The 11,937-nt window shown below is 32.8% G+C and overlaps 1 protein-coding gene across 4 annotated transcripts in view; it reads left to right on the top strand.

The window, feature by feature from the left end:
- The window catches only part of LOC116336785 (octopamine receptor beta-1R-like), a 65,432-nt gene that overhangs the window by 20,418 nt on the left and 33,077 nt on the right, over positions 1-11,937 (top strand). For all 4 annotated transcript variants that reach the window (XM_031760914.1, XM_031760915.1, XM_031760916.1 and 1 more), the window contains exon 2: positions 1,205-1,250. The gene's annotated coding sequence lies outside the window, so the exon portion shown is untranslated. The remainder of the gene's footprint in view (positions 1-1,204; positions 1,251-11,937) is intronic.

Here is an 11,937-nt window from a genome sequence, read left to right as displayed (position 1 = left end):
TACACCTTATTAAAGTCGTTGTTGTATACTTCGTTTCTGTTTTTTTTTCGGTGTAAAAGCGGGGAAGATATGCTTGATATCATCACAACTGAATTGGGTGGAAAACGGAATCTCGTTGAAATTTTTGAAACGTGCTGCAATCGTGTGCACAATCTTTCGACGTAGAAGGAAATATAAACAATTTTATTAAAGAATAAGGCACAACTGTTGGTCTACGCGAGTGTGTCATGGTAAATGAAGGATTTTATGCCAAGGTTATGGATGATTGACTTAGCATTCCCTGTAACTTGGTGTATTTTTGTTCGCACAATCATATGCACAAAACACAACATTCTATTCACACCAATGACATCGGCCTCATTGTAATGAACTCATTTGGAAATTGAAGAATTTATCGATAAACTTTATCCATCGTATGTGTGTGTGTACATGTTTTTATGTGAATTTATTGTGGTTCGTATGGTTTGCGGCAACCTATCATGGTTACTATAAATTCACCGCAATAAGTACATCGTCGATATTATAAATAATTTAATAGTTTTCAAATCAATTGGTTGTGGCCGATATTGGAATGCATTTCATGTTTACCTTCGAAAATTAACTCTCGAAAGCTTGTCGCTGTTTTTCGGGAAATAAAGTAGCTTATATGCCTGTTATTGTAGTCAACTGTTCAAATAATAATGTGCTCCTAAATGTATGCAATTGCATTAGTATTATACTTTAAGTATACTATGTTGCTTAAGATAGTTGAAATTTGTTGCTATATTCCTTGTTTTTTCAATTTTGTCAGAGACATGTAACGTTCTTTTGGGCTTTTGTTAATTGAATGAAAAGACAAATTTATCCAAAATCTGTCGATGCGATTATACTTCATTCATCATACCGGTCTGAAATTCGGTTGATTATTATTAGATATCAAATTAAATCAACTTTATTTTTAACCAGATTTGGCTTAAAAACCAAATGATGCATGCACTTCAATTGTGTTAAATTGATAATGATGTAAATGGATGATTTTTGACCTAATACTGTCACTTGAAAATCCAAAATTATTGCTCGAAACAGTTTGGCATTTTGCAAAATATCACACCTTTTAATATAGTATACAAAATCTTGATACGAATCACATACGTACATGAGCATTTAAATTGAATTGCTTTCAATCTAAAATTCTCTCAACTTTTTTTTTCTTTTTGCATTCCAGCCATTCGAGGACATCGCAGTGCTCTTGTCCTGGATTCATATTCTGGGTAAGTGTTGTAACACAATTTCAACTCATATTTTGTGAGTCACAAAATCCACTTAACATTCATACACCTTTCAAAGTCCCACATTTCGTAAATGTAAAATAATTGTCGCTGTTATCGAATTTTCAATATCTAGACAAGAAAAAAGAACGCAACGCATGAATACAGTTATTTTTTCATTCTCTTTATTACATGCAATGATATATTCATTTTTATGGAGTGACGAAAAAAATTTTGTTTTCGCACAAGTTTAAAAATGCACAATTAACGGCTTCTTGAACTGTTTATTTTGCGTGCTCCGACAAGTATATTTAATATCGTCAAAGTTTGACTGAGAGATTAACCATGATTCATTAGACGCGTCATTGCGTTGGCACCATATATTATCCCGAAAACATATTCTCAACCTTTTATGGTGCGGCTTAAATGGATGGAAACGCGATATTTAAAATTTCAAAAAAAATGCAAATGTGTTTGTATGCTTTTGAGTGTGACACAAATATAAATGGAACTTTGTATTTTGTTGAACATTGTGTTTGCTGAGTAATTGCATTTGATGGAGAAACTTTTTAATGAAAATTCAACTTACATCGAGATAGACCAAATACATTACACGCAGATGAGCGTCATGTTAATCAGAGAATATCTCTCTCTCCACTTTATCTATCTCTCTCTTTCTGTGTCGAAAATATCAAACTTTTATTGCCAAAAAATTACCATAATTGATTTGAAACCAACAAAAATATATAACTGTCGATTTAATAACTGCAAGTTGATTATTACAGCCACAGTCTCGAGAAGTTTTACGTAGTGTATGACCTTTTTGCCACATGGACAAATACATGTTCCATTAATTTCCATGTAAATTAAGTAGCAAAAAGCCGTTTTCAAAAAGTGTTAACATCGAATTTGGTACGTGTCATCAACCATATACTGAGATTATGCGTGCAAATTCACTTATTTCACAATTTAAAAGCTTTTAAAAGGGTTTTTAGACATGATAACTTTCATGGTGCATTTTTTTTTTGGTTGATGTAAATAACAATAAATTTCATTGATTTCTTTTCTGAATAGAAGGAATTTTAATCATTATTTTATCAATTGGTGGATGTGTACCAAACGATGGGTTTAGCCCGACACCATGAATTTTATCGTATGATACAAGAATTTGAAAGCAAATGCAAATCAATAATGCCATTGGCAAAATAGATACAAGTTGAATATGGGGTGCATATCGAACTGTCGGGTGAATATTTTATTAAAATGAGATGTTCACTGAAAGTAATTAAGAAACTTTATATATTTCATTACAGATACGTATCATACACATTTTAAGTGTAAAAAAATCCATCTCGTACTCGTTTACACTCAACTATTCTCACTCACTTTGGAGCTTTTTCCCTCTATGAGAAACTCTCAAGCTCCGAGAGTTTACGGCGATAATAATTGGCTTGTACATTGGAAAAGTGAGCGTACTCGATTCGATTAAATTGACTTGAATTATAGGTAGCACAAGCATAGACGATATGAATCAAATTATAGAAGTAAAACCATTCCTTTGTTCATGTCGAAAGAATGTGTCGGGATTCCCGACTCGGGAAACAACTTTTTCCACTTGTCGACAATTTGTTGGTTTCATGGACATCCAGAAAATGTTTGAAACAACCTGTACGATTATATCGCAGCAGTTCAGAGTTCAATTTAACGTCAATTTGATAAACAGGTTTCAAAAAAAAGTTTTACTGTGGTAGAGAAACCTCAAAAACTGTTATTATTGGGTCAAAATTGAGCTTAATATTCATAAATATTCAGCAAGATGAATCAAACCGCATATTGACGTCTATTATACTGATTTGACAAGACGCACAATAAATATATTTCAACATCGTGCTATAGGGGATAATGGGGGCAGAGTGAACGTCGTGTCGTTGGACCAACGAGTGTCGTTGTACATTCAAGTTTGTGTTTTTAGCACATACCATTTTTTCACAATTTAGAATCTCGATTTTTTTTATTTATTTACATCAGGCAGGATTGAAGGTGAATAATATTCACTGAATATAATTTGTTGCTAATAAAGCCTATTTTCATTTAATAACAAAGATTTTGGATTTTATCCACGCGTTGTTGAAAAAATTTGGGAGCAGAGTATTAGCAACGGTATTTGGAATTGTTTGCAATTTTTACCATTTCATTCGCCTTTTTTCATATTTTATGACATTTTTACGCATTCTTTTTCGAATTTAGTTCGTTTTAAAACAAAATTCGTGGTTCAAAATGGATTGAAATTGTATTATGTTTTTATTGTGATTCTCAGAAATGTTTCATCATTCGTTTTTTAGCAGCCAGATGCAGAAAGTTGGGCTTTTCAAACGGTATTCAAAGTTTTCCAATATTTTTCCATTTTGCCCCAAATAGTCTCAATCAAAAAAAAAGTATATCAGTCTGCCTCCATTTTCCCTACTTATTGGTTAAGCCAATAATATCTAATAATGACTTTTTCATCGACGTACATTATCCTGGACATTATTCATGACCTCGTTAATTGCTTTATTTCAACTTTTAAAAAAACACAACATATAATATGTAAAAAATGTCACTTATACATCCCGTTGAACATTTTATGATTTACTATGTTGTCGGTTTTATTTGCAACAAAATTTCTGGTTACCATAATTCTCACCCATTCATTTATGTTTTTACTACCAAAGTTTCCTATATTTCAATGGGATTGTTCTTAGTAAAGTGAATGAATGACTTCTCAATAAACAAAATTATAAGTAAAATTTCATGAAATTTGAGTGCAGTATACATGAAAAGAATGCTTTTATAATCCACTATATGTATTCATTGATACGAACAAAACTGACTCACAATTAAAAATAGAAATGAGAAAGATTGAGAGGGTCGAGAGAGAAAAAGAAAGCATAAGAAAGAGAGATAAAACTAATTCATTCAGAATTAAATGAATTAAAATGCACTCGATATGCATATGGGTTATGGGTTACATAAAATATGTGGGCGTCTGTTAACTTTTCGCATACACTTGTACACAAAAGACTATCAGCTGCAAGTTATTTGAAATAGATTATGAAGTGAATCTGGGTCAAGTCAAATTCAATGTTCACATCTCATATGCACATTGGTGATAGTAAATATGTTCAAAGCTCTTCCCTTTTTTTGTCTGTTCATTCTCTTTCAATTCAACTATCAATGGATTAACACAAAAGAAAAATATTATCAATTGACACAAGCAAATGCATGCACTCTTCAACGAAAGCCGCAAACTTTCTACGGATGAAGACCACTTTTTTATACCGAAAGCAAAATAAGAACCGATGAAGATGACGTTGACAAGTTATTGGAACAAAGATAGCTTATTTAAACAGCTGGGCATTTATTTAGCAGATGTAGACAGAAAAGAGAAGAATCATTTGTGTTCGGTAAAGAATGTAATGGAAAGTCAAAGCAATTTGTAGTAAGCTCTTCTGGAATATGTACCGTGATTTTTTTGTTCTCTTTTAAATAAATGACTAGCATTTTATTGAGCTTTATGGCAAATTTAAAGTGGCACTTCACCTTCAATATTAATTTTCAGAAACATCGACAAATAGTGTTATGACGATATACATTACTCTTAAAGTCAAAAACATCGCTTGTGGAAAGTGTAGAAAAAAGGGTCACCGAATTCCTTTGTGAATTGACAAGCCATTTTTCATCATCTTCTCTTGATATTTTCCGTTTGATAAATGAAGTTACCCAAAAATAGGCGACTGCAAATGGTGCATCCCACATGAGTGGGATATCAGAAAGAAATGGTATACAAATTGCAAAGGATTTTCATGTTGCGTAGATTGTTCATTATTTTATCGAATGATATTTTAAATGAATAAATCGTCTATGTATTAAGTGATGTGAAAGCTTGATGCTTATGATTGAGATTGGGTATAGGTATTTCAAGTTTTAGAAATACATTATGTATTTGTATATTTCCGTATGAAATCTTTGCATTGTTTTATCATATTACATTTGAAATTAACCGGTTGTTGTTATCTTTTGCTCGCTCTAGACCTTTCCTCTGTCACTTGCTGAAGTGCAAGAATACGATCAGATAAGCATTTGCAGCTGTTCATTCAGTGCTTTTTCAATGCTGAAAATGTTGACAACATAATTGGAGAAAATGCAACTGAACACTGTAGCATGCGGTTAATATTATAACGATATATTCGAAACATTTAAATAAAAAAAACAATAACATCATACAATTATTCCTAGAAATTGTGATTTGGTACATTGTAGAATCAAATAATGCGTTGCTTTTTCAGTTCGAGTGGATAATGAGAAATTCTATGGGTGTGCTCAACCGAACTGTTATCCACACTTGAATCGTTTATTATAAAACGCACCCACAGTAGCTGACTTGTTAACCATCGTTTCATTTATATTAGTAGGAAAAGGGAATGCCAATAATTTTCATGGAATAGAGTTCGCGTTGGCATCTTCGAAACACTTGAAATATTTTGAAATGCATATTGAAAATCATGTAACGTGTCGATTGAAATGATGCCATTTTTGGATGACGTATAAATGTTTCATTTGAATAAATTATTGACACACATATAATCCTAAAAGTAAGATTCTCAAGTCAAAACCAAAATCCGATTCAAAATCCTAATTTCAATTTGTACAACACACCGTTATCGCAATTATTAATAATGCATATTTTCCCATTGTGCTCTTGAACACGGATTGTGTACAGAGATTCAAATGTGTGAACGGTATGACATCAACACAACCATAATATAGATGAAAAAAACTGACACACACACAATGAGAGAGAAATATCGGTTGGAAGGTGACTACAATTCAACAAGAATCTATTATCATTATTATTACGAATTGAAATTTTGACGCACACATATAATATAGCAAACATCAAATTATCGTTTAATCGAATTATATAAAAGATATATGTACAAAGTTTTGAAATAATTATGAGCGTGGTACACTGAAAAGCATTTGCCACTTTTTATTTTTTCAAAACCACTTTAAAATGGTTGCAGACGTTTTTGTGCATCTTCCAGCTACAAGTACCGGGATACTTGGGTATGCCAAAGAGTTTAGATATTAATGTCAAAATTTTAGATAGAGAGAGGGTATACCCAAAATTCGGCAACAATCGATTCTGTGTAGTATATAAACCGCTATCTCAGGAAAATAAGGGGCTTTTGATTCCAATCCTATAAAATTCCTTGGGGGAAAGAATCTTGGTAAAAAAAACAAAAGGATTTTTTTTTTTCAATTTTTTCGGGAAATAGAATACTGAGAATGAGGTTCAAATTGTGACTGTAAATAGCTAGGGGCTTTTATCTTCAAATGTATACGATTTATACTCTAAATAGTGAACTATATTGCAAAATCATCTGTGATACGCGCAAATAAATGTGCATAACTGCATATATTTGGTGTATATTTCGTGTATATTTCGTATATATTTCGTCTATGGCATGTTTTTTTGTTCTCTTTTGTGCGGATCTTCTTCGATTCTGTGTAGCAATACTGTGTGTGTGTACACTGAAGTTTGAAATACATCTTATTCACTGGTATAGGCGAGAAATTTTAATCGTATATATGATGAATAGGACGTGAATATTGTGTATAAATTTGTATGAACGAATGATGAAAGCCCCTAGGTAAATAGAAAGTGTACTTCATCAGTCCTTTCGATTTGCATTCTATAAATAATTTGTCAGTGTTTTCAATATTTCAAATGATTATATTGAACAACAAAAAAAAGAACATCATCGTTATTGATGAACTTGTCATTTATCTAACACTTAATTGGGCTCATCAACAATTCACGCAGCAAAAATCGTTTTTCCGCATTATATTTCATGGAAATGGGTGAACTTCGCTGAATTTCGGTAGAAAAGCTCTATTCTCTGTATAAATCATAGCAAACGCACCGAAAACTATATAGAGATTATCTTGGTTAGGTTAGCATATTCCAATGTGATTTATATATCATTTTTGGTTTTAATTAGTGGCTGCCATGAGCACACAAATAATCCTGAAACATCTTCCATGGCAACAATTGATTCAATTGTTTTACCGTTTCTTTTGGCCACTTAAAATTGTTGTGTGGGTCGAATATAGTAGCATAACTCATTTTTGTTTGCACAACACACATCTACAGTCAGATAATGTGATTGTATAATATTTATATCAGTATATATAGTGAAATGGTTGTGTTTTAGACTCATTAGAAGCATATTATAATAGAGTCTTGAAAATGTTCGCAAATATTTGAGATTAAAATCATAATTTACTCTCAAAATGCATTCAATTTGAGAATACATCAAACGTTTGAAAATGCGTCATAATTAAAATTTAATGATTGATTTAATCGCAAATAGCTCCGTCTTGGGTTTGACGTGTTGTGCATGGTGTGCTATTGATTATATCACCCGAAATGTGTACATCGAATCATGTGACGATGATAATGATGATGAAATTGAGTACGTTTCATCCATCTCATTCGTTTGCGCATATTAAAATTATTATTGTCAATATCAATTGCATGAAATGAAGGCAAATGCATAAAACGATAAAAAACAAAAACCACTTGTACATATATAATTTCATACGAGCACATAAGGAACCGCATAATTTTCACATTGAAAAAGTTGAAATCATTATTCAAATTCTATTCACGAAATCGCAATGTGTTATTATGCTAATTGGTGAATAGGTGTGCGAGTATCTTTTACTATTTTATAAAATGTCTCGCCTGAATTTCGTATGAAAAAAAGAAAAACATGGTTTAATTCACGTAAATATGTCCTATTTCTTCATTCATCACGAGAAAATGGTTTACCTACGCAAAACGACAGCCAATGTGTGACGCCAAGAATCATAAGTTTTATATTAAAGTGTTGTCTGTTAAAGGCATTTCAGTCTTTCTATATTCTCTGGTTTAGATTTTGGCGTTTAATTTTTGAGAATGTTGTTGCACCAAACAGCACACGTTACGTCTTTTAATTCAATAAATCTAATTTACGAAATTTGAATGAAGAACATGAAGAAGTGACAGCGACTAAATCCCTCACTTTATTTGCAAACACCTACGGAAGTGACAGTACGTTACGAATAGTTAAACTGTGGTGTGTGTGTGTGTGTGTGTGTGTGTTTGTGTGTGTACACGTTGTGTATTCAACGTTGTTCACTGAGTGCATAAGAAAATCAACAAGCATGGAATTTGTGGTAGAAAATGTTATGAATATCCATTTATAATTGCGCACATCAAAAATGTCGAGTACTGGATAGAACCAATGGCAAAATGAAAATTACTGCTAAAACCAAAACACACAAACGAAACCCAAGACGAAACCACCATGCACTAACGAACGAACACATACCAAATGTTTAATTTCCAGCAAAAATAAATGAGATTGAAATAGACAAACAACTAGAAGCACTTGAGCATGGAATGTGTACATACAAATTGCTTTTCAAGAAGTAGAGAGCAAGTGAGTGATTGAGAACGAGAGACAGAGACACAAAAAACCAAAACCGATTATAATATCAACCGTCGAAATAAGCAAACTAAATTGTCCATTAAGTGCCATAAAAGTCAGATCTGTTTCTGCATACATCTATTAAGCGTTCAACGAGCAAAATAATAAGTTTACCAGATATTTGAACATCAACCGAAGATTGGCACAAACGACAGGATTATTTATTTTGCCAAAATTCGGCAAAAACTTTTTTTTTCTTCAAATGTTTACAATTGTAATTAAATTTGATTTTGTTCGTACTAATAAAAACCACTTTCCCTCGAATATTGCATAAAATGCTATTTTCAATTTGCGTGTGTTGCCCCATTCGAATTAATATGTTCACCTGCATAAAGCATCCACTCGATAAAACCATGTACGTTCAATAATGAAATTGCTTTCGGTAAATATTCTCTCTAATTTCATGTGAAATGATGGGATCGGTTGAATTTTTTTTCAAAATGGATGTTTTTAATACGAGGCAGGATTCAAACCATTTTTTTTCTACTCATGTTTCCACTTGTAATTTCAGTTCAACATGCGAACTATTTTAACGGTTAAGTACGCGCCACAGTTTCTGCATCATTTCAGTAATCATCAAATGCAAATACAAATCCGTTGATAGAAAATGCATGTTGGCTATATAAGCTTGTGTTAAATGACAAAACTTAAATGAGGTTTTAACTCAATTTAATGGCAAGGGTAATGCGGGTATTACAAAACATCGTCATTAATTCTAAAGACTTTGCCCGTTTATTTGTGTTAAATGCAAATTCAAAATTGATGTTGTTGCACTCGGTTGCATTCAATATGAATTTTCAACGATTTTTTTTTAGTCATACAGAAATATTCAAAACTTTTTTGTCAAATCAGTTTCGATAATATGTCCGAATATTCACAAGCAAAAAAATGTCTTCCTCGCAAAAAAATAAGAACACATTCAATTAATTTGAAGACGGTCTTCGGTCGCAAGTACTCTTCGAATTATTCAAATGAATAAAATTTACGTATTGTCAAATTAGCGGTTTTGTTTTCTATTTGCTCCGTTAAACAACCAATGTAATTGCTTGTGCTGACAATTGTGTGAAGAAAACAAAAAAAAATGGTTTCAAGTCAGTAGCAAGACATTGTTGATGCTTTCAGTTATTGTATATACAGTTTATTAATCATGGAAAATGGAAATGAAATCATTGGGAGGAAATGATTGGGTAAGTGTGTTCGTACACGCAGTTTTCAATTTTTACATTGAGAGATATGGAACGATACGCTTGGGAATCAGAGAAATAAACTGCTAAATAGCATCGAATCATTTTTACCCATTTTCGGTTTCTATTATCTCCATTATGGTTTGCTGCTGTTGTCAGTGCTACATTCTTGTTTATTGTTCATTGTCATTGCCTTTGTGATGATGCCTCTCTCCATTGATGTTCGGTTCAGTCTTTCAATTTTTCTCGCTTAAGGTTCTATTGTTTGATAAATTCGTTCGTTTTCTTTCTGCCGTTGTTGTCCATCTCGTCGGCCTTCTACTTGCTCTCTGTGTGTTAGCTTTCAATTGAATGTCTTCTATCCTAACCATTTTCCATTTTTTCTATTGAATGTTTGGCTCCCTGAGCTGTATAATAATCGCCTGTACAATAATTTGCTTCAACACTTGAACTTCTGGTGTCTTCCTTTCTTCTCTGTATCTGTGTTGGCGCTAGACAATTATTTTGTTTTCTGTGTTTTTCACATATTTTTTGTGTCTATAGTGGCTATTACAAATGGTTGTGTGCATGTATTGCTTGTTGAGTGCTCCATTCGTCGCCAAAATAGACATTCGCCTTGATATCGAGAAAAATTCACAGTTGCGTTTATGCGAATCAAGACCATGGGGCGAATCACGCTAGTGAATACTAGAAAAACTAGTAAATCTAGTGCGAAGAATGACGTCACAAACGAAGCCAACTTCACACCAAAGGCCATATAATTTATATGAAAAACTACTGAGAGCCAACTTCACGCACTAGAATTTTCTAGTTTTCTAGTGAAATCTTATCAAAAACTAGATGCACTAGAATTTCGTGATTGACCCCATGATCAAGACTCAAAGCTCAAGCATGCTTCAATGATACTAAAGATACGAGCGACGAGAAAAGAAAAAAACAGAAATGGAAGATGTGAAAATCATATGAGTAGCAATATATTGGATGAATTGGATTTGAAAAGGGATTTTTTTCTATTCAAATAGATTAGCACATTTCGATTCAGAGCATTGGAGCACATCACCTCTTCATCGTTCACATTTTACGATGGTAAACGTAGACAAAAAAAAGCGGTAGGCATTTCGCACTTCGAGAGTCTGTCTGAGCCAAGAAGCATCGGAATTGTCTTCTGACATGTGTGTGTGTCTATGTGAGCGTATATATGAAGAGTGTCGATTAAATCTCTTGAGAGAATATTGAAATACTTGTGCGTGCATGTACTACACACATGATAAATGAAAGGGAATCAAAATGAAGAAAATGAAGAAAAAAGCTTATATCCATAACGGCAAAAAAAAAAGAAGAAACCACAATAAATGCTCATCTTTTTTTTTTGTCTTTTTGTTTATTGTTGAACTTTCCAATTCGCAAAGAAAACAATCTATACACAGTTATAATTCTAAATGAATTATACCACCCACCTTTTCGCATAACTGAAATTAACGAACCAAAATCCCAACGATACACATGCACGTGAAAACGTGTTCATTTCTTACGTCGAAATCGAGTTTGAACGCTTTCTTTGACCAGAGGCGTACCGCATTAAAGTCATTTGATGTATTGAACATAATACGGTGTATGTTCCATGTACGTAAGTAACACCAACCAAACATCATTCGGTCTATTGGGCATTAGCTTTTGTAATGCATTATTGGCCACGTCAAGAAACTCTTACATTACTCCACGGGTCTCTCGCTCTATCTACCTTCCAAGATTATCCCCTCACACTCGATTGAAATGCATTAAATCTATTTTCTACTGGGCTTGTCTCTCTCTCTCTCTCTCTCTCTTCCTTTATTTCTATGTGTCTTTACTCGAAATTTCTTCATTCGTAACAATAAACTCAAACAAACTAGCTATCCATCTATTTTGCTCTACATTCCCTTTTATTTA

The sequence above is a fragment of the Contarinia nasturtii genome, unplaced genomic scaffold, assembly GCF_009176525.2.
Source record: "Contarinia nasturtii isolate CC-2019 unplaced genomic scaffold, AAFC_CNas_1.1 Cnas_scaffold_187, whole genome shotgun sequence".
NCBI lineage: Eukaryota > Metazoa > Arthropoda > Insecta > Diptera > Cecidomyiidae > Contarinia > Contarinia nasturtii.
Note: the sequence above shows the minus strand (reverse complement) of the source record. Positions and strands in the feature narration are given on the sequence as shown.